This window comes from Schistocerca piceifrons, chromosome 3 (genome assembly GCF_021461385.2).
Source record: "Schistocerca piceifrons isolate TAMUIC-IGC-003096 chromosome 3, iqSchPice1.1, whole genome shotgun sequence".
NCBI classification, from domain to species: domain Eukaryota; kingdom Metazoa; phylum Arthropoda; class Insecta; order Orthoptera; family Acrididae; genus Schistocerca; species Schistocerca piceifrons.
The window spans coordinates 846,047,911-846,072,824 of NC_060140.1; the positions used below are offsets into that span (position 1 = coordinate 846,047,911).

Here is a 24,914-nt window from a genome sequence, read left to right on the forward strand (position 1 = left end):
TAACGAAACAGGCGTGTTGAAAAAGCGCTGTTTGTAACCGTGCTTTCAGTAAGTGCACGCACTAGTCACGTCTTCGTCATGAACCTGTCTTACTTACAGCTGGTAGAAGTCACGCATCTTCACGTTGTGGCTGGTGGTGGGGGTTTACGAAGGTCAATGACAATGATTGAGTAATTAATTTGGTTGTCCGTTTTTCTTATGCCCCTCTGAACTGGTGAAGTTAAATCTCACCTGTGATTCTTCTGTTGTCCCGGCCGCGGCCGCCGTCGGGCTCCATCACGTCTGGCTTGCTTTTAGTGATTAACTGATCAAGAAAGAGACAACAGGGGAAGCCACAAACGAAGAAAACAAACAGGCAAATCTGATACGATGTTACACATAGTGTTTGAAGGCAACACGTTAAACGACAGGTAGGCTGTTACACGTGAATAACAGTAATTGCTCGCCGAAAAAGTTAAGAAACTAAGCTAAGAAACTGCGAAGACTCGTATTGCTGCAGATCAAGACACAATAATAATCAAATACACTACTGGCCATTAAAATTGCTACTCCAAGAATAAATGCAGATGATAAACGTGTATTCACTAGACAAATATGTTATACTAGAACTGACATGTGATTACATTTTCAAGCACTTTGGGTGCATAGATCCTGAGAAATCAGGACCCAAAACAACCACCTCTGGCCATAATAACGACCTTGATACGCCTGGGCATTGAGGCAAACAGAGCTTGGATGGCGTGTACAAGTACAGCTGCCCGTGCTGCTTCAACACGATACCACAGTTCATCAAGAGTAGTGACTGGCGTATTGTGACGAGGCAGTTGCTCGCCCACCATTGACCACACGTTTTCAATTGGTGAGAGATCTGGAGAATATGCTGGCCAGGGCAGCAGTCGAACATTTTCTGTAGCCAGAAAGGCCCGTACAGGACCTGCAACATGCGGTCGTGCATTATCCTGCTGAAATGTAGGGTTTCGTAGGGATCGAATGAAGGGTAGAGCCACGGGTCGTAACACATCTGAAATGTAACGTCTACTGTTCAAAGTGCCGTCAATGCGAACAAGAGGTGACCGAGAAGTGTAACCAATGGCACCCCATTCCATCAGGCCAGGTGATACGCCAGTATGGCGATGACGAATACATGCTCCCAATGTGCGCTCACCGCGATGTCGCCAAACACGGATGCGACAATCATGATGCTGTAAACAGAACCTGGATTCATCCGAAAAAATGACCTTTTGCCATTCGTGCACCCAGGTTCGTCGTTGAGTACACCATCGCAGGCGCTCCTGTGTGTGATGCGGCGTCAAGGGTAACCGCAGCCATGGTCTACGAGCTGATAGTGCATGCTGCTGCAAACGTCGTCGAACTGTTCGTGCAGATGGTTGTTGTCTTGCAAACGTCCTCATCTGTTGACTCAGGGATCGAGACGTGACTGCACGATCCGTTGCAGCCATGCAGATAAGATGCCTGTCATCTCGACTGCTAGTGATACGAGGCCGTTGGTATCCTGCACGGCGTTGCGTATTACCCTCCCGAACCCACCGATTCCATATTCTACTAACAGTCATTCGATCTCGACCAACGCGAGCAGCAATGACGCGATACGATAAACCGCAATCGCGATAGGCTACAATCCGACCTTTATCAAAGTCGGAAACGTGATGGTACGCATTTCTCCTCGTTACACGAGGCATCACAACAACGTTTCACCAGCCAGTGCCGGTAACTGCTGTTTGTGTATGAGAAGTCGGTTGGAAACTTTCCTCATGTCAGCACGTTACAGGTGTCGCCACCGGCGCCAGCCTTGTGTGAATGCTGTGAAAAGCTAATAATTTGCATATCACAGCATCTTCTTCCTGTCGGTTAAATTTCGCGTCTGTAGGACGTCATCTTCGTGGTGTAGCAATTGTAATGGCCAGTAGTGTAATACAAATTACAGAGAAAGTATTGAATGTCCCAACTCCTGAATTAAGACAGAGTGGACCGAGAGATGGCTGAATTACTAATAGTCATGAGAATTGATGAGACCAGCCTGCACTGGGGTCACTGAAATTGCTTTCAAGGAAACATGATATGATTTCTGCAACAGTCGTTTGGTGTACACGTCATCGTGCCGCGTCGAAATTACTACCGATTAGCACGCGGAAACTGTTCACTGACTGTGCTGGACTGTGTCGCGCGATCAATGGCGCCTATCGATGTAAGCAACATGTATATTTGTACATGATGACGGCAATACGCTCGCGGACGGTGGTCACGAACTTCCACCTACTAACAAGGTACCGCCCGAGTGCGAGGTTGCAAAAGGCCAACGATATTTACGGCATTCGACGCCCCACATATTGTCTACCACGCAACAGCAACAATGGTTGATATTGGAAGCAGGGGGCAGGACTGGAGGTACCCAGTGGACCCAGTGGAGAGCACAGCATGAGACTATGGAGCTTCGTTGAACTGCTTAATCGACAAGTAACTCACAGCAATGCTAACGGTGTTGATACAAAGCAGAGCAATGGCAACGATAAACAAAGAAGAGCAATGGCAACGATAAACAAAGCAAACGTTGCATTATATCTACAACAACGGTTGCCGAAGTTGACATTTCGTCAGAAAGGAAGCCCAGGAATGTTGCAGAACGAGAAAGAAGTGGCACATGAAATATTAGCGTTTCTGCGTGATCAGTCAGTGGAATGTTTGGTATCGTATATACTCGACAGTGCGTACATGTACATGAGGAGTACAATGATGACGACACGTCCTGAGCAAGTGGAAGTGGTACTGAAACAGGTGTCGAGTCATGTAATTCATCATCCTTGTCCGACAGGGATCCACAAATACCGTCCGCAGTGAAACGTAGTAAAGGACAATCGTTGTCCAACGAGCAGGTAGTAAACATAATTATATGCGTGGAACATCACCCGCAGCATAGTAAAGGAACAATTACACTCCTGGAAATTGAAATAAGAACACCGTGAATTCATTGTCCCAGGAAGGGGAAACTTTATTGACACATTCCTGGGGTCAGATACATCACATGATCACACTGACAGAACCACAGGCACATAGACACAGGCAACAGAGCATGCACAATGTCGGCACTAGTACAGTGTATATCCACCTTTCGCAGCAATGCAGGCTGCTATTATCCCATGGAGACGATCGTAGAGATGCTGGATGTAGTCCTGTGGAACAGCTTGCCATGCCATTTCCACCTGGCGCCTCAGTTGGACCAGCGTTCGTGCTGGACGTGCAGACCGCGTGAGACGACGCTTCATCCAGTCCCAAACATGCTCAATGGCGGACAGATCCGGAGATCTTGCTGGCCAGGGTAGTTGACTTACACCTTCTAGAGCACATTGGGTGGCACGGGATACATGCGGACGTGCATTGTCCTGTTGGAACAGCAAGTTCCCTTGCCGGTCTAGGAATGGTAGAACGATGGGTTCGATGACGGTTTGGATGTACCGTGCACTATTCAGTGTCCCCTCGACGATCACCAGTGGTGTACGGCCAGTGTAGGAGATCGCTCCCCACACCATGATGCCGGGTGTTGGCCCTGTGTGCCTCGGTCGTATGCAGTCCTGATTGTGGCGCTCACCTGCACGGCGCCAAACACGCATACGACCATCATTGGCACCAAGGCAGAAGCGACTCTCATCGCTGAAGACGACACGTCTCCATTCGTCCCTCCATTCACGCCTGTCGCGACACCACTGGAGGCGGGCTGCACGATGTTGGGGCGTGAGCGGAAGACGGCCTAACGGTGTGCGGGACCGTAGCCCAGCTTCATGGAGACGGTTGCGAATGGTCCTCGCCGATACACCAGGAGCAACAGTGTCCCTAATTTGCTGGGAAGTGGCGGTGCGGTCCCCTACGGCACTGCGTAGGATCCTACGGTCTTGGCGTGCATCCGTGCGTCGCTGCGGTCCGGTCCCAGGTCGACGGGCACGTGCACCTTCCGCCGACCACTGGCGACAACATCGATGTACTGTGGAGACCTCACGCCCCACGTGTTGAGCAATTCGGCGGTACGTCCACCCGGCCTCCCGCATGCCCACTATACGCCCTCGCTCAAAGTCCGTCAACTGCACATACGGTTCACGTCCACGCTGTCGCGGCATGCTACCAGTGTTAAAGACTGCGATGGAGCTCCGTATGCCACGGCAAACTGGCTGACACTGACGGCGGCGGTGCACAAATCCTGCGCAGCTAGCGCCATTCGACGGCCAACACCGCGGTTCCTGGTGTGTCCCCTGTGCCGTGTGTGTGATCATTGCTTGTACAGCCCTCTCGCAGTGTCCGGAGCAAGTACGGTGGGTCTGACACACCGGTGTCAATGTGTTCTTTTTTCCATTTCCAGGAGTGTATGAACAGATTTCGATTAAGTCTGCAGCAACACGATAGTGTAGTGCATAAGAAAAACTACGGGTAGTCAAGAAACGACAAGGCGCACTTGTTACAGAAACTGGTGTTTGCGCATGTCGAGTGTCCTCGACACAATTTACAGGATGTGTATGACAGTGACCTACTACGTTATACACTTCAAAAAATTGGAAGACATAAGATAACGAAATTCCAAACAAAGCGCCAACTTGACGATGCACAGGAAACTGTGGAATCGGTGCGAAAATTTGTAGATGAGATAAACTTATCGTATCGCCCAGTAACGAATTCGTTTTAAACTCCGATCGATTGGGATTTGAAGAGGAAAGTTGTATCAAAGGAACCCTGGAAATTAGAGGTAGCATGAGTTGTATCATGATCAAGTAGCCTCATTGCCTTAACGCATCCGTATACAATTATGCCGACTGTTAATCTGGATGGTAAATTGGCTGGAAAATTATTTACTGTGCTGCGAGAAGTCTGAGGTGCTCTGCTCCCTGCTATTCTTTCTCGTGTGCGTGATCTTGCAAGGGCAGTAGGGAATATTTACGCCACAGCAAGCAACAGTGGGAAAATGGACGTAAGAGAACTACAACTATGGTATGAGCAGTGCTTTTCGACTATAGCTGGTCAAAATAACTTGCTTTTGCTTGACTCCTGACCTGCGTATAAACATCATGCTCCTTTAGAGCATCTATCCCTCCCGAAAAGTGAGTGGCACTGCAATTCTTACGACCAGGAACCACTCGACAAATTCAGCCTCTGGATGTTTGATTTAACCGTGCATATAAAACATTATCGCACTACCTGCAGCTACGCCTTAAAGGGTAGCCAGTTTCACGATAACCTGCACGACATAGTGTTTTGCATTCGGCTGCATGCCAACACATTCCGTAATTTCTCATCACCCCGTTACATGCAGTCATTAAGAGTGGATACCTAGCTGAACGTCCTGCACGGTTTGTAACTCCAAGGAATTCGCCTTCGAACTTGATATGAAGATGGTATTTGTTCTTTCGGACATGTCCGAAAGAACAGATACCATCGGTGACTATGCAGCTCTTTTAGAACGAAATGAGAATTAAATGAAGACCCCAAGCTGTCGACAAACGTTGGTATACATCAACGGGGACGGTTGAAAGTGTGTGCCCCGACCGGGACTCGAACCCGGGATCTCCTGCTTACATGGCAGATGGTCTGTCCATCTGAGCTACCGAGGACACCCCTTGCACGCTCCCCGTGAGACCCACATTCCCAACTTAATGTCCACACACTACATTCGTAGTGCCCCTGCCCATTACACTCATGTCCTAAAGAACAGATACCATTTTCATATAGTTAAGGCTAACTGTTCATTGCCCTTCTTCTGTGCTGGATGCACATGCATTGCCCGAACTCTTACGGGACTCGGTAAGATTGTCTGCCGCGAGTAATGAGTGTAATGGGCAGGGGCACTACGGATGTAGTGAGTGGACACTAAGTTGGGAATGGGGGTCTCACGGGGAGCGTGCAAGGGACAAATCCCTGCAGTGTCGCACTATCCTCTGTGTCCTCCGTGGCTCAGATGACTATAAAGAACAAAATACCAAAAAAAAAAAAAAAAAAAAAAGCCGGCACGGCAGCTCAGCATACTCGGTCAGAGGTTTAGCTACCCTCTGTAATAAAAAAAACTGAGTGAACGGATCAACGAACAACCTGAACAGGTGTCATCTGACGTCCGCACCGAACAAATTGAACTAACAATATAGAACAAAATGAGATAAAAAAGATGGATAGAGCGTCTACTATGTAAGCAGAAGATCCCAGGTTCAAATCCCGGTCGGGACACACATTTTTAACCGTCCCCGCTGATGTATATCAACGCCTGTCGACAGCTTAGGGTCTTGACTTAATTATCATTTCGATCTTGATGGAGCGAATCTTTGAGATCACTGCGGCGCTACATTGTTTGACCGGTGTTCGTGGTGCAAATTAATGGTTTGTTTTGAAGATTTCTTGAATGTCGACGATGTCCATTTTGTGTAGTGTAACACATACATTCCGTGGAAGGTTAATCTCTTCGCCTCTCGGACACTCATTTTGTGTCGCCCTCCTGACGCACGAGGTGAGTCACTAGCAGCTAATATTTTTCCTCGCATGATCATTAACACAACTCTTTCAAATGAGCCTTAGTAAAGATTGAACTTGCGACCTCGCACTTAAAGGGTTTCCTTGTAAGAACTGGCTTCGACTGGGATGTCGAGAGCGCCTCCCGTCATTTTAGTGTTCCAAGACCTACGGCACCGTCCACCTCCGCCGACAAGGAGAGGTGCTCCTTGACCAACCTAATAGGTGTGCCTCTCGCGTATTCGTTCAGACCCGTGAAAGCGCTCTTGGCGCCCTCACAGTTGGTGCACCTGGAATAGAAAGTCTTCCGCAAAAACAGCATGTGGCCCTGCCGGCGGCGAGGAAGATCTGAGATTCGAACTAACGACTACTTTAGCCTCCTAGAAATATGCCATGTTGTACCAATTTTATATTAATAAAACTAGGGGTCAGAAAATTATAACATATTCACGAGCCCGGAGTCATGTTGTTAGGCAAGGCCACGGAGGTACCTAATTGCTGGGGAAAATTCATTTGATATGATTTAATCGGCAGTTAATTAACTCGACTTTTAATCTACTGGGCCGATCAGCTCGTGACTAATATCAGTCGACTCGTAATCTAAAGACGAAGCTAATGTGGTACCAAAAGTAATGGTTAAATTTTATTAGGGCGCTCTTCCTTTGTCAGAGGGCTGCACTGGTTGCTGCTTTGCCTCCACGCGTTCTGTGGCAGGATATCACAATATATCGGTACTACAATGTGTATCATTGATGTGCCTTGGGAGTCTCCACTATGCATCTACACATACATCTACAACGCCGGCCGGAGTGGCCGAGCGGTTAAAGGCGCTACAGTCTGGAACCGCACGACCGCTACGGTCGCAGGTTCGAATCCTGCCTCGGGCATGGATGTGTGTGATGTCCTTAGGTTAGTTAGGTTTAAGTAGTTCTAAGTTCTAGGGGACTTATGACCACAGCAGTTGAGTCCCATAGTGCTCAGAGCCATTTGACCCATACATCTACACCTCCGTCTATACCCTGCAAATCACAGTGGAATGCATGGAACAGGGTACCTAGCGCTGTGCCACTTATTGGGGCTCCATCCCATTCCGTAATGCATGGAGTGTGTGAAGAATGACTGCTTAAATTACTCTGTGAGCACCGTAGTTTGTCTGATCTTGTACCCGCAGTCCTTACGGGATCGACACGTGCGGGATTGTAGTATACTCCTATATTCCTCACTTTATACTGGCTCTTGAAACACCTACTATCGGCTTCCCAGGATTCTCGACATCTACCTTGAAGCGTGTGCCATTCTGTGTTTTTCAGCACCTCCATCTCGCTGCATCGTGTGTAAAACCAACCAGAGACAATACGCGCTGCCCTTATCCGTATACAGTCAGTATACCCTACTAGCCCTATCTGGTATGGGTGCCACACACCTGAGCGATATTCTATGATGGGTCACTCAGTTGTTTTGTAATCCATCTCTACTGTAGATGCACTGCACATTTTTCTCTATCCTACCAATGATTCCGTAGAAATGTAGGAACACGCGAGGCAATACTGACCCTACGACTTCTCATAACAGATAGGTTAAGCAAAGGCAACCTACGTTTCTAGCATTTGTAGATTTAGAGAAAGCTTTGACAATGTTGACTGGAATACTCTCTTTCAAACTCTAAAGGTGAAGGGGTAAAATAAAGGAAGCGAAAGGCTATTTACAATTTGTGCAGAAACCAGATGGCAATTACTCGTATAAGAGTCGAGGAGTACGAAAGGGAAGCAGTGGTTGAGAAGGGAGTGAGACAGGTTTGTAGCCTGTCGCCTGTGTTATTCAATCTGTATATTGAGCAATCAATAAAGGAAACAAAAGGAAGATTTGGAGCAGGAATTAAACTCCACGGAGAAAAAATAAAAACTCTGACGTTTGCAGATGACATTGTAATTGAGAAGATGAACGGAATGGACAGTGTCTTGAATGGACGCTATGAAATGAACTTCAACAATATCAAAACGAGAATAATGGAACGTAGTCGAATTAAATCTCGTGATTCCAAGGGAATTAGATTAGGAAATGAGACAGTTAAACTAACAGATGATTTTTTTTTTTTTTACTATTTGGAACGCAAAATAACTGACGATGGTCGTAGTAGGGAGGACATAAAATGCAGGTTGGCAACGTCAAGGAAAGGGTTTCTGAAGAAGACAAAGTTGTTAACATCGAGTATAAATTTTAGTGTCAGGGAGTCCTTTCTGAAAGTGTTTGTGTGGAGTTGTAGCCATATAAGGAAGAGAAACCTAGACGATAAACGCTTTAGACAAGAGGAGAATAGACGCTTTTGAAATGTGGTGCTACAGAAGAATGCTGAAGATTAGATGGGTAGATCACGTAACTAATGAGGAGGTACTGTATAGAATTGAGGAGGATAGAAAGTTTTGGTACAACCTTACTGAAAGAAGGGATCGGTTGGTAGGACACATTCTGAGGCATCAAGCGATCACCTAGTCAGTAGCGGAAAGAGGCATGGGGGGCGGGGGGGGGGGGGGGGGGGGGGTAAAAATCGTAGAGAGAGAGGGCAAAAGATGAAGACAGTAAACAGATTCAGAGGGATGTAGGTTGCAGTGGTTTCTCGGAGTCGAAGAGGCTTAGCTGCATCAAACCAGTTTTTGGACTGAAGAACACAACAACAGCAACAGCAACACGAATGAACAGAAGTCTGGTACCGGCATTACCTACGAGCGGGAGTCTCTGATCGTTCTATATCATGTCTTCCCGTATTGTTATATTTAGGAGTTTGCATGAATTAAATGATTTTAATTACTACTTACTGGTGTAGTTAGCGTATACATTTTCCTTCTAATTTTCTGAAGTACTACACTTGAAGCAAGTTTCCAATCTTTGGACCACTTTGAAATCTCATGGAGATGTAATATTTGTACAGCTCCTTTTAGGTAGTGTTTCATTACAGATAACAACGTAATTTACGAAATATCTGAGGTTACTATTGATATAGTATGCCATGTTACTAACATTAAGCAGATGAAGTGATATCGGACGTTCCCCAAGGAAATGTTGTATGTCCAACACTATTCCTAATGTTCCTAAATGGTTTAGGAGACAATCTGAGCAGCTGTCTTAGATCATTTACTGTCCAGAAAAGTCATCAGGAGAGCAAAAGCAACAAGAAAAGTATTTAGGAAAGATATCTGTAAGGTGCGGAAAGTGGCAATTAACTCTAAGTACTGAAAAGTGTGGGGTCATCCACATGAGTACTGAAAGGCACCAGCCAAAGTTCGGTTACACGATAAATCTCACAAACTTAAAGGCCGTCAATTAAACTATAGATGTCAATTACGAACAACTTAAATTGGAACGATCATTTAGATAATGTCGCAGGAAAGATGGACCAAAGAGGGCGTTTTGTTGGCAGAACGCTTAGAAGACGTATCAAATCTACTACAGAGACAACGCTTCTCCTTCCTTTTCTGTAGTATTTCTGCGAGATATGCGATCCTTGCCGATAAAATTGACAGATGACATCGAAAAACTTCAAAGAAGGGCAGCTCGTTTCGTGTTATCGTAAAACAGGGGAGAGTGTGTTAGAGATATGACACGCGAATTGGGGTGGCAATCATTAAAACAAAGGCTTTTTTCCTTCTGCCGGGATACTGTAACGGAATTTCGGTCTCCAACTTTCTCCTTCAACTGTAAAAATATTTTTTTTTTCATCCAGTACAAAGGGAGAAATTATCATCGAAAAAAGTAAGAGAAACAGAGCTCGCACGGAAAGAATTAACTGTTCTTTTCACCAGCGTGCTGTTCGAGAGTTTAACGGTAGACAAATTCTGTGAAAGTGGTTCGATGAACCCTGTGCCAGGCGCTTAGTTGAGGATTGTAGAGTAGTAATGTAGATGCAGATGAACAACAACAGTCCCACCACAAATTCCTGGAGCACGCCTGAAGTTGTCTCTACATCTGTGGATGATTTCCTATTCAAGACAGCACGTAGCGTCCTCGCTGTCCATGAAATATCCAATCCAGTCACGAATTTCTTTTGGTACTCCATATAATAGTAATATCGTTAATGAACGTAACTGTGGTACTGAGTCAAATACTTCTGCGAGATCAAGAAATTTTGCATCCGCCTGACTCCCTTGATCAGTGGCTTTCTAGATGTCTTCTGAGAAAATCACAAGTTGTGTTTCACATTGTAGACTTTTCGGAATCCATGCTGGTTGACATGGGGAATACCTGATTACGTTTCAGCGCAGAATATGTCAAATGGATGTCAAGTATATTAGGCGGTAGTTCAGTGGATCACTCCTGTTACCCTTCCTGTAGACAGGCGTGACATGTGTTTCGTTCCAATCACTAAGCATTGTTTTTTGTTATTGAGATCTACTGTATATCATGACTAAAAAAGAAGCTAACTAGCCGCAAATTCCTTATAGAATTTAATGGTTTTTTTTATCGAAATCAGAAGCTTTTTCAGTTGTTTCTCAACGCCACTGAAACATACATCGATATCACTTATTTTTGATTGGAATTAAACTGAAGCATTTCTCCTGGATTTTCATTTGCAAAGAAATTTTTGAAAGCGGAGTTCAGCCTTCCTGCTTTTGCTTTGTTACACTCAATTTCAGTTCCTGTGTGCCACTGAGAATCTTTACATATGAATGTGACTGGAATTTCTTTTGTTTTCCAAGATATCTTGCGATAATATTCTACTACGTTCGTCATTGAAGGCTTCAGAGATTGCTCTTTTCTAACAGTCGAACGTGTTGCAACTAACATTTCTGTATCTATAGTTCTACACTTTGTTTTACACCTATTGTGTAATAGTCCGTTTCTTCAGAAGTTTCTTTACAGAGACTGTGTGTCATGGACGGTTCCTCCCATAACGAAGTGTACTGCTAGGTACATGTGTATCCAGTGTTTGGTCAAGTATTCTTCTAAACTTCAGTTGCAGTTCCTCTTTATAGTCCTACCCACAACTAAATGTTTCAAGTTTCTCACTGGGATGTGACACAGCTCCTTTTTTATCTAGTTTACTGAACAGGTGAATCTTCATGTTTGTTTTAGCTGTTTTCTGTACTTTGTAATCTTTATTCTACAGCCGCCTCATGGTCACTGACATCAGTTTCAGCATGGACATCCTGAGCCTGGTTAAGTTTATTTCCTGCCGTTAACTCAAACACATTTCCCCCATGAGAGGGCTCCAGAACTATCTGCTCTAGCTAGTTTTCGAAGAAAGAATACAGTAACTGTTTCACAAAACTGTGATGCCAGATAATTGTTGGACGACTAAAGCCTTCTTTGGTGATGACAGTACGATTGTGGAACGTACGTCTTGACGAAGTGAGTTTTCTCTCAAGTTTTTGGTTACATCTGGGACATATCTTGGCGTTAACTGTGAATCTGTCGATTTGTAGCGCACCTCCTAATTCGCGTCGACAAATGCGATGTGATTCCATGTTTTTACCGCTCTAATAGGCTTTTTAATTGTCCGTGCATTGTGTAGGCAATCGGGTAACGGCGTTAAAGAGTTAGAATGCAAACGCACATGCAACATCCCAGTCGATCGTAGAAAACCGGTGGGGGACGTCTGCAAGCGCAGTAGAAACTTGAATGTACGGATACACAACGGTGGAAATCTCAGAACGTGTCAAAACAGTAATTTAGAATTCAGTTCTGTTGACAGCCTCGTGTGGCAGGTGGTCCGTACTGAAGTAACAACACAAATCTGCCATTTTTCTCAAGCACGGTAATTGCGACATGAGAGAAATTCCGTCCAGTGCTGTAAATATTCTTTTTTACACTTGGAACTAGTTGAAACACGGTTACAAACACACAGAGAAGGTTTAACTAAGATCGAGAAGTACTGTGTGAAAAAAACTCAAACTATTATCTATTAGGCGACTGTGTTTTAAGTGTTCACAAATGCGTATTTACGCACGTAGTATCCTATGACTGCAATATCAAAAAGTCATAATACGGTTAAGTCGACTTATACAAATAGCTAAATGTAACAATTTGAAGGGATATGAAATGGAATGATCATGCAGGCTCAGTCACAGCTAAACCAGGACACAAAATTCGGTTCATTGGCCCGATACTGGAAAAACGCAGTCAGGCGACAAGGCAGATTGCTTACAAGTAGAGTAGCGCTCTACCAAAACTGCGATTCGATAGTTTTGGTAGAGGACATAAATGACGTAATTAATGTTAGCATTACCGGTAATATTGGTAGCACTAGTAGCGTAGAAACGTAAATGTATGTGTAAGAGATGAACTGGGAGCCGTCGATTTCTCTTTGTCTTTTTGTTTGTTGGCTAATTATTTTGCACATAATCAGAACCGCATAAAATCAGTGTTAGTCCATTCTGTATCTTATATCCTCACAAGATATAAATTGCAATTTATAAATAATAAAATGAAATTGATTGCCTAACTTTTGCGTTTTTATGTAACTAAAGCAAATACGTTTGACGCAAATACAGTTTAAATGCACAAACAAACAAAATGTATATAATTATTGTTGTCATTTTGTACTTAATAGAATGTTTTGCATTACGATCAAAGGCAAGAGTTTCCTGTTATTATTGATAAACGCGGAAGTTCATTATGGGTAACAGAAACATGTTTTATGTAAACTCGACGAAAAACATTACAAATAAAGCCTCTATTAAACATTGGCAATTTTCATTTTGCTATAAATACTGTTTGTTTGTAAGTAACAGACGGTAGGATAACTATGTAGAACAAAAATGTTCTCTACGTTATATAGCCCTTTATATATCCTCAATCAGTTTCTAGCTCCCCCCCCCCCCCCCCCTCCTTTAAATTATTGACCTTGCCGTTGGTTGGGAGGCTTGCGTGCCTCAGCGATACAGATAACTGTACCGTAGGTGCAACCACAACGGAGGGGGAGGGGGAGGGGTATCTGTTGAGAAACCAGACAAACGTGTGGTTCCTGAAGAGGGGCAGCAGCCTTTTCAGTAGTTGCAGGGGCAACGGTCTGGATGATTGACTGATCTGGTCTTGCAACATCAACGAAAATGGCCTTGCTGTGCTGGTACTGCGAACGGCTGAAAGCAAGGGGAAAGAAATTACAGCCGTAAGTTTTCCCGAGAGCATGAAACTTAACTGTATGGTTAAATGATGATGGCATCCTCTTGGGTAAAATATTCCGGAAGTAAAATAGTCCCTCATTCGGATCTCCGAGCGGGCGTTCTACGGATCGGAGAGTGGAATGTCAGATCCCTTAATCGTGCAGGTAGATTAGAAAATTTAAAAAGGGGAATACAAAGAAAAGGACGTCTGGTCAGGTGAATACAGTTTTATAAATACAAAATCAAATAGGGGTGATGCAGGAGTGGGTTTAACATTGAATAAGGAACTAGGAACGCCGCTAAGCTACCATGAAGAACATACTAAACGCATTATTGTATCCAAAATAAATACCAAGCCCACGCCTATCACAGTAGTACAAGTTTATATGGCAACTAACTCTGCAGATGATGGAGAGACTGAAGAAATGTATGATGCGATAAAAGAAGTTATTCAGATAGTTGAAGGAGTCGAAAATGTAATTGTGATGGGGGATTTGAATTCGATAGTAGGAAAAGGAAGAGAGGGAAAAATAATAGGTGAATATGGATTCCGGAAAAGGAATGAAAGAAGAAGCCGCCTGGTAGAGTTTTGCACAGAGCATAATTTAATCACTGCTAACGCTTGGTTTAAGAATCATAAAAGAAGACTGAATACGTGGAAGAGGCCAGGAGATACCGAAAGATTTCAGATTCATTATACGATGGTAAGACAGAGATTTCGAAATCAGATTTTAAATTGTACGATATTTCCAGGAGCAGACGTGGACTCTGACCACAATTCATTGGTAATGAACTGTAGATTAGAACTGAATAAATTGGAAAACGCAGGAAGTTCGGAGGTTGTACCTGGATAAGTTGAAAGAACGAGAGACTGCTGAGGGTTTCAGAGGGGGCGTTAACAATGGTTGACTACCCTTGGATAGGACAAGAGGTAATGAATTTAACTGATGAAAGAAGAAAATATAAAAATGCAGCAAATGAAGCAGACGAAAGGGAATACAAACGTTTAAAACTGAGATTGACAGGAAGCGCAAAGTGGCTAAGCAGGACTGACTAGAGGGCAAATGTAAAGATTTAGAAGTATGTATATCTAAACGAAAGAGAGATACTGGTTACAGAAAAATTAAAGAGACATTTGCGGAAAAGAGAAGCAGCTGCATGGACATCAAAAGGTCGGATGGGAAACCGGTCCAAAGCAAAGAAGGGAAAGCTGGAAGTTGGAACTATATATAGAGGGTCTGTACAAGGGAGATGAACTTGATGGTAATATTATAGAAAGGAAAGTGGACGTGGATGAAGATGAGATGAGAGACGACACTGCGAGAAGGACTTGACAGAGCACTGAAAGACCGAAGTCGAAACAAGGCCCCGGGAGTAGACAATTTTCCGTCAGTACTATCGATAGTCTTGTGAGATCCAGCCGTGACAAAACTCTTCCAGGTGAAATGAAAGATGTAAGATGCAGGCGAAATACCCTCAGGCTTTAAGAATAGCTAATAATTCCAATTCGGAGGAAAGCAGTTGCTGACAAGTCTGAAAATTACCGAACTATCAGTTCGATAAGACACGGCTGCAAAATACTGACAGGAAGTTTTTACAGAAGAAATCTAGTAGAAGCCGACCTCTGGGAAGAACAGTTCGGATTCCGAGAAAGATAGGGACACATGAGGCAATACTGACCCTACTACTTATCTTAGAAGACAGATTAAGGAAAGACAAACCTATGTTTACAGTATTTGCAGACTTAGATAAAGCTTTTGACAATGTTGACTGGAATACTCGCTTTCAAATTCTGAAGGTAGCAGGAGTAAAATACAGGGAACGAAAGGCTATTTACAACTTGTACAGAAATCAGACGGCAGTTATAAGAGTCGAGGGGCATGAAAGAGAAGCAGTGGTTGGGAAGGGAGTGAGACAGGGTTGTCGCCTATCCACGATGTTATTCAATCTGTATATTGAGCAAGCACTAAAGGAAACAAAAGGAAAATTCGGAGTAGGAATTAAAGTTCAGTGAAAAGAAATAAAAAGTTTCAGATTTGCCGATGACGTAATTTTATCAGGGACAGCAAAGGACTTGGAAAAACAGTTAAACGGAATGGACAGTGTCTTGAAAGAAAGATATAAGATGAACATCAACAAAAGCAAAACAAGGATAATGAAATGTAGCCGAATTAAATCAGATGATGCTAAGGGAATCAGATTAGGAAACGAGACATTTAAAGTGTTAGTTGAATTTTGTTATTTGGGCAGCAAAATAACTGATGATGGCCGAAGTAGAGAGGATATAAATGTAAATTGGCAATGGAGAGAAAAACATTTCTGATGAACAGAAGTCTGTTAAGATCGAGTATGGATTTAAGTTTTAGGAAGTCTTTCCTGAAGGTATTTGTCTGGAGTGTAGCTATGAAAGGAGGTAAAATATGGACGATAAACAGTTTAGGCAAGAAGAGAATAGAAGCTTTCGAAATGTGGTGCTACAGAAGAATGTTGAAGATTACGTGGGTAATCACATAACTAAGGAGGAGGCAAGAAATTTGTGGCAACTCAGCTCTTGCAGCATCCGGAATTGTCTGGATGATGCTTTTTCGAAAGTCCGATTTCACCAGTCTCATACATTCTACACACCAACGTGAATAATCATTTTGTTGCCACTTCCGCCAATGATTTTAGATATTCTTATGGAATGTTATCTGTCCTTCCGCCTCATTTGATTTTAAGGCTTCCAGAGCTCTTTTTAAATTCTGATTCTAATATTGGATCCACTATCTTTTTCCTATCGGCTCCTTTTTCTTCTTGTATCACGCCACCCCTCACAAAGGTCTTCAATGTACTCTCTCCACCTATCTGCTCTATCTTCTGAAAACTGTAGAATGCCCAGTGCACTCTGAATGTTACCGACCTTGCTTTTAATTTCACCAGTGGTTGTATCGACTTTTCTGTATGCTGAGTCAGTCCTTTCGACAGTTATTTCCTTCTAGATTTCTTCAAGCTGTAGGGGACATTGACCTGGGCTTCCATTGAACCTGTGGTGCAGTAATCGGAGGCACAGTGACCGGTATGTACTACGTGAACATCATTAGAGACCACCTGAACCGCTTCATGCTTTATTCTTCCCGTTGCCGATGGCATCTTCCAACAGGATAATTATCCATATCAAAAAGATAAATTGTGTTACAGTGGTTTGAGGAAACCGTTAGTGAATGTGTTTCGTCTAATACGAGGCTGGGGGAAAATGTTTACTGCTGCTACGTACTGACGGAGTCACCGACTAGGAGGTAATTATTGAAATCGAGGAAAGTATCGAAACCGTTCTAGCCAATAAACAGTATTCATTAGACAATTGACGGGTAGTGTGCTCTACGCAGACATCATGGCAAATATGAACAAATATGCAGGGGAATATGGAAGAGAAAGACTCATGTGGGTTCGGGAAGAGCAGTAGTAAGAAAAACAATGGTCTGTCCTTACAAAGATAGCCACCCTGGCCTTGCTGTGATGGAACTGCAAGCGACTGAAAGCAAGCGAAAGATAAAGCTCTTATTCCTCTCGAAAGCATGCCGGTCATTCGTACGCTCATTCGTAGGGTTATGTAACCGGACTATCAGCTTAATAAGTCATGGTTGTCAAACACTGACCCGTAGTATTTGCAGAAGAATGGAAAAGTTGTTAGAAGCCGACTTCGGGGAAGGTCAGTTTTGGTTCCGCAGAAATGTAGGAACAAGCGAGGCAATACTGAAGTTACATCTTATCTTAGAAGACAGACTAAAGAAAGGCAAACTTACATTTATAGCATTTGTAGATTTAGAGAGAGCATTTGAAATGTTCCTTGGACTACCCTGTTTGCAATGTTGAAGGTAACACGGATAAAATATAGGAAGATAATCAGATGGCAGTTACAAGAGTCAAGGGAAATGAAAGAAAAGCAGCAATTTAGAAGGGAACGAGGTAGGGTTGTAGCCTATCCACGGTGTTAGGCAATCTGTACGTTCACCAAGCAGTAAAGGAAACCATAGATTTTTTTTTTTAGAATGAATTAGAGTATAGGGAGAAGCAGTAAAAGTTTCCAGGTTTGCCGACCGCATTGTAATACTGGCAGAGACAGTAAAGGACTTGGAAGAGGAGTTGAATAGAATGGCAAATGTCTTGAATTGAGGATATAACATGTGCATCAACAAAACTAAAATAAGAGTAATGAAATGTAGTTGAACTAAATCAGATCATAATGTGGGGATCAGACTAGGTTATGAGACACTAAAAGAAATAGATGAGTTTTGGTATTTGGACGATATAGAGAGGATAAAAAATGTAAACTGTCTACAGCAAGAGAAGCATTTCTGAAAAAAGAGCTATTTGTTAACATCACGTATAAATTTAAGTTTCAGGAAGTCTTTTCTGAAAGTACGAGGGTGATTTGATAAGTCTAGTAAAAAAAAAAAACTGTTTGTTTAGTAAATAGCTCATATTAGTTCTCGACATACTCTCCTTTCAGGGATATACACTTACTCTGTTGACCCTCCACATTTTTCATCCCATCGGAAAAAAAGGTTCTGTTGAACTCTGTAAAATGCTTTTTGACTACAACTATCGCTTCCTCATTTGATGACAACTTCTTCCCAGTAAGCCAAAGTTTCATGGTAGGGAACAGGAAGAAGTCATTTTAGGCTAAGTCAGCAGAGTAGGGGGGATGAGTAACCAATTCAAAGCCAATTTCATGCATTTCGCCATTGTTATCGCTGATGTGTGAGATGGTGCATTATCCTGGCGAAATAGTCCTTTTTTGCGTGCCAAACTTGATCTTCTTTCCAGCTAATGCAAATTTCAAACGTTCCAACAATGAAGCACAACAGGGTCAAGTCACGGTTCTGCCTTTTTGCAAGTAATCCATGAGGATTAGTCCTTGGGAATCCCAAAAAACATTGGCCATCACCTTACCAGCTTACGAAATGGTCTTTTCCCTCTTCGGCATCCTTTCACCAGACTTGTCCATTCTTTTGACTGCCGTTTTCACTCTGGTTTGTAATGATGGATCCATGTATCATCAACAGTCACACATCGACGCAGAATATCTCGCACATTGCGACCAAACATCGAAAGACATTGTGTTGAAATGTTGTGGCTAATGCGCTTTTGGTCGACTGCCAGTAATCGCGGAATCCACCTCTCACGCAGCTTCTTCGTAGCCAGTTTTCCGTGCAGGATGTTACGCACTAGCTCATTTGAGATGCCTACAGTCTCAGCAGTCTCACGAATTTATATTCGGCCGTCTTGCATTACCATCTCATGCATTTTGTCAACGGCTTCCTTGTGGTGACCTGTATTAGACTTCCGGACCGCGCTCCTTCTTCGGTGCTTGTCCGACCACGTTTAAATTCATTAATCCAAAAGTAAATGGCCTTCAATGAACTTCATCCAGTTGTGTTTTGATTCGTTCTGTAGTCGAACCCTACAAATTAAAATGTTTCATAACAGCATGAAACTCGGTTTTCTCCATTTTCAATTGCAGTCGACTCACTGACAAAGCCAGATGGCTGTCTGTACATTGTACGTCGTACATTGTTGTAATTATTTACACGATCCTTGGAATAATCAAGCTTACCAGCCATGAAAGCGAAACAGAAATGTTCCATTCCTTCATGGAAACGTAACAGACTTATCAAACCAACCTCTTATTTTTTGTACGTCCGTTCTCGTGATTGGAGGTTTTGTGGACTTTGGTCGTTCACTTATGTAATAAAGTGGAACACGTACAGCCGTACTTACGATGTTATTTATTGTATAGCAACCAGTTTCGGTGTTTCAGTGCATCATCTTCAGGCCGTAACTGACACTGAGGGGGTTAGCTCCAAGTGCGAGAATTATCGCACAATCATCTTAAAAGCTCATGCACCCAAGATGCTGACAAGAATAACATAACCAAGAATGGAAAAGAAAATTGAGGCTCTGTTAGATGACCATCAGTTTGAGTTTAGGAAAGGTAAAGGCACCAGAGAGGCAGTTCTGACGTTGCGGCTGATAAAGGAAACAAGAATAAAGGTAAATCAAGACACGTTTATAGGATTTCTCACCTGGAAAGAGCGTCTGACAATGTAAGATGGTACAAGATGGTAGAAATTCTGAGAAAAATAGGGACAAGCAATAGGGAAAGGCGGATAAATACAATATTTGCAAGAACCAGGAGGCAACAATAAGACTGGAAGACCACTATCTGATCCCTCCAACCCTGTTCCAGTTGCGAATAGTGCGCACGAAGAATGATTGTCGGTAAGCCTCTGTATTGGCTCTAATTTCCCGAATTTTCTCCTGGTGGTCAATACACGAGATGTATGTGGGGGGAAGTAATAAGTTGTCCGACTCCTCCTGAAAAGTGTTGTCCCGAAATTTTAATAGTAAATCTCTATGTGACGCACAACACCTCTCTTGTAACGTCTGCCAGTGGAATTTGTTTAGCATCTCCGTAACGCTCTCTCGTCAGCTAAACGATCCCATGATGAAACGCACCACTCTTCGTTGGATCTTCTCTATCTCCTCTGTCAGTCCTACCTGATAGGGATCCCAGATAGATGAACAATACTCAAAATCGGGCGAACAAGCGCCTTGTAAGCCACTTCTTTCGTGGATGAGATACATTTCCTTAAGAGTCTTCCTATGAATCTGAATCTGGCATCTGCTTTTCCCAGTGCATGTTTGGTGTGGGCATTCCACGTAAGGGCGCTCTGGATAGTTACGCCTGGATATTTTAGGGCAGACGCTGTCTCCAGCAGTTTGTCACGAACAGTGTAGCTGTATAGTAGTGGATTTCTTTTCCTATGTATGCGCAATATGTTACATTTATTTACGTTCAGGGTCAACTGCCAGAGCCTGCACCAGCCATCAGTTCTCTGCAGGTCATTCTGCAAATTCTTACTATATTCTGGCGTTGCTATTTCGGTATAGACAACTGCGTCATCTGCGAATAGCCTTAAAGAGCATCCGACGATTTCCACTAGATCATTTATAAATACTGTAAACAGCAACGGTCCTATATCACTTCCCTGTGGTACTCCGGATATTATCTTTACATGTGTCGATTTAGTTGAGTGCTATCTGCAAGAAAGTCTTGAATCCAATCGCATGTCTGCTCCGATACTCCGTGGTAAGGTCGTATTTTATGTTTTTCATTAAACGGCAATGCGGGACGGTGTCAAATGCCTTACTAAAATCAAGGAACACGGCATCAGCCTGAGCGCCGTTGTCCACTGCGCTGCGGATCTCATGGAGGAACAGAGCGAACTGAGTTTCGCAGGATCTCTGTTTGCGGAATCCAAGTTGATTTTTATAGAGGAGATGTTCATTTTCCAAAAACGTCATAATTCACGAGCATAAAACATGTTCCTTAATTTTACAACAGATTGACGTCAATTGTAATTGTATGGACCTGTCTTACGGCCTTTCTTAAAAACGGGAATGACCTGCGCTTTTTTCCAGTCGTTAGGTGACCTTTCCGAAAAAGAAACTGAACTACACTAACAGAGCCCGCATGTCCTGTCTATAGAGACTGTTTCAATAATGATTCTGGAGAGACTGATTGGTAAGCTGGTATTGTTACCTGTAACTATAACGTGTTCTAAAGGTTGCAAATTAGAAAAATGTCTTGATGTAAAATGAAGTAATTGAAACTTGTCGTTACTTAGCAATTATATCTTATGACAAGCCAGAAAACTGTTTCCTGTTTAAGCTCAGAAGACCTATATAGAATATCCCAAGTACAGTCTCACCACGAAAGATAACCGGTAGATGTGATGTACGTGTACAGACAAACAAGTGATAACAATTTCAGAAACATTCGACTGAGCTAGTCAATAACGCCCTTAAGCAAGCAGTTAATCTGCTTTGCTCTTACTGATGTATTTACTGGATGTTCTCCTGAGGGATATCGTGAAAAATTCAACCCAATTGGCGCGTTAGATCGTCAAATTCCCAAGCTGGTTTGAGAGCCCTGCTCATAATACTCTAATAAAGGTTCTCAGTTGGAGAGAGATCTGGTGATCTCGCTGTCTGAGATAGGGTTTGGCAAGCACGAAGACAACCAGCTGAAACTCCCGTCATTATCTTACTGAAACTTAAGCCCGAGATAGCTTGCTGTGATGGGCAACAAAACGGGACGAAGAATATCGTCGGCGTACCGCTGTGCTGTAAGGGTGTCGCGGATGTCAACTAAATGGGTCCTGCTATGGAATAAAATGACACCCCAGACCATCACTACTGGATGTTGGGCACTGGGCCGTATGATGGACGACACTCAGATTGGCATGCCACTGCTGTTTGGGGTGTCTTCATACACATCTTCCCTGGTTATTGGGGCTCAGTTCGAAGTGGAACTCATCACTGGAGATAATTCTACTCCAGTCAATGAGATTGCGCTCCGCCCCCTACATGTGAGCCACATGTTAATGGCCCTTCTGGTCACTCGAGCACCAGTTGTACATCGGATCGATGATAACGATGAACCCAGGGCTCTGAGTGCCTCTCTGATGATATCTCGGACCTCACATTCTTCCGTCTCCGTAGGGCGACTGCTTCCTTCCTGACGATGTGTTTGGCTGTGATTCACTCATTCCGCCAACACCATTAAACAGTCACATCGCTCCTATTCAAATGTCGACTGATTTTCCGATTACTTAAAATGACTTCCTTGAGCCAAACTACACGTCTCTCTCAAATGCTGACATCTGCTTATATTTTCAAGCATATGTTTGTCAGGCATAGTTACTGTCAAACCGTGTACACAGAACGACGTCCGCAAAGATTTTATGCCGTGGTATGCCAACACCGGCGACGATAGTTCAGGTATACGTGCCGACGTCGCAAGATGAAGATGAAGAGAGAGAGAAAGTGTATGGGGATATTGAAAGGATAATAAAGTATGTAAAGGGGGATGAAAATATAATAGCCATTCGCGACTGGAATGCAGACGTAGGGGAAGGAGCAGAAGAAAATGTTATAGGACAATATGGGCTTGGGATAAGGAATGAGGCAGAAGAAAGACTAATTGAGTTCTATAATAAATTTCAGCTAGTAATAGCGAATACTCTGTTCAAGGAGCACAAGAGGAGGAGGTATATACTTGGAAAAGACCGGGTGATACGGGAAGATTTCAGTTAGATTACGTCATGGTCAGACAGAGATTCTGAAATCAGATACGGATTTGTTAGGCGTACCCAGGAGCGGACATAGACTCAGATCACAATATAGTAGTGATGAAGAGTAGGTTGAAGTGTAAGACATTAGTCAGGAAGAATCAAGACACAAAGAAGTGGGATACGGAAGCACTGAGGAATGACGAGATACGGTTGAAGTTCTCTAAGGCTATAGATACAGCAATAAGGAATATATCAGTAGGCAGTACAGTTGAAGAGGAATGGAGATCTCTAAAAAGATCTCTAAAAAGAGCCATCACAGAAGTTGGGAAGGAAAACAGGCACAAAGGAGGTAACTGCGAAGAAACCATGGGTAACAGAAGAAATACTTAAATTGATCGATGAAAGGAGGAAGTAAAAAAATGTTCCGTTAAACTCAGGAATACAGAAAAAAAATTGCTGAGGAATGAAATAAATAGGAAGTGCAGGGAAGCTAAGACAAAATGGCTGCAGGAAAAATGTGAAGACAACGAAAAAGAAATGATTGGCGGAAGGACAAAACAACAGTCGGTGACATTAAAAGTTAGGATGATAACATTAAAAGTGCAACGGAAATTAGACTTATCTGATGTGATAGAAGAAGAAACAGGAGTCGATTTAGAAGAGATAGGGGATCTAGTATTAGAATCAGAATTTAAAAGAGATTTGGGGGACTTAAGATCAAATAAGGCAGAAGCGAAAGATAACATTCTATCAGAATTTCTAAAATCATTGGGAGAAGTGGCAACAAAACGACTATTGACGTTGATGTGTAGAATGTATGACTCTGGCGACATTCCATCTGACTTTCGGAAAAGCATCACCGACGCAGTTCCAAAGAAGGCTAGAGCTGACAAGTGCGAGAATTATTACACAATCAGCTTAACAGCTCATGCATCCAAGTTGCTTACGAGAATAATAAATAGAATGCATCCAAGTTGCTTACGAGAATAATAAATAGAAGAACGGAAAAGAAAATTGAGGATGCGCTAGATGACGATCAGTCTGGATTTAGAAAAGATAAAGGCACGAGAGAGGCAATTCTGACGTTGCGGGTAATAATGGAAGCAAGACTAAAGAAAAATCAAGACACCTTCATAGGAAAACAGCATTCGACAGTGTAAAATAATGCAAGATGTTCGAAATTCTGAAAAAAGTAGGAGTAAGCTATAGGGAGAGGTGGATCACATACAATATGTACAACGGCCAAGAGGGAATAATAAGAGTGGACGACCAAGAACGAAGTGCTCGTACTAAAAAGGGTGTAAGCTAGGGATGTAGTCTTTCGCCCGTTCTGCTCAATCTACACATCGAAGAAGCAATGACGGAAATAATAGAAAGATTCAAGAGTGGGCTTAAAATTCAAGCTGAAAGGGATAAGAATCGCTGCTGACATTACTATCCTGAGTGAAAGTAAACAAGATTTACAGGACAGAGTAAATCGAAAACAGGCGAAAGTGATGAGAAGTAGCAGAAATAACAACAGCGAGAAGCTTAACATCATAATCAGTGATCACGACGTTGTTGAAGTTAACGAATTCTGCTACCTAGGCAGCAAAATAATGCATGACGGGGCAAGAAGGATATAAAAAAGCAGACTAGCACAGGCAAAAAGGGCATTCCTGGCCAAGGGACGTCTACTAATATCAAACATGGGCCTTAATTAGAGGAAGTAATTTCTGAGAATGCATGTCCGGAGCACAGCATTGTATGGTAGTGAAACATGGACTGTGGGAATGCCGGAACAGAGGAGAAACGAAATGCTTGAGATGTGGTGCTGAAGACGAATGTTGAAAGTTAGGTGGACTGATAAGGTAAGGAATGAGGAGGTTCTGAGTAGAATTGGAGAAGAAAGGAATGTGTGCAAAACATGACAAGGAGAAGGGAAAGGGTGATAGCACACGCTTTAAAACATCAGGGAGTGGCTTCCATGGTATTGGAGGGAGCCGTAGAGGGCAAAAACTGTAGTGAAAGACAGAGATTGGAACACATCCAGAAAATAATTGAGGACATAGGTTGCAAGTGCTACTCCGAGATGAAGAGGCTGCCACAGTGGCGGGAAGCATAAAACCAGTCAGAACATTGACGACTCAAAAAATAAATAAATAAATAAAATAAAAAAATTGGGCATCAACATTCGTCATATGACGTAAAAAGTACAGTATTG

General features: G+C 43.1%; 1 protein-coding gene across 1 annotated transcript in view; it reads right to left on the bottom strand.

Moving 5' to 3' along the window:
• LOC124789669 (juvenile hormone acid O-methyltransferase-like) overlaps positions 1-24,914 on the bottom strand; it is a 100,171-nt gene that overhangs the window by 21,450 nt on the left and 53,807 nt on the right. The window lies entirely within an intron of this gene.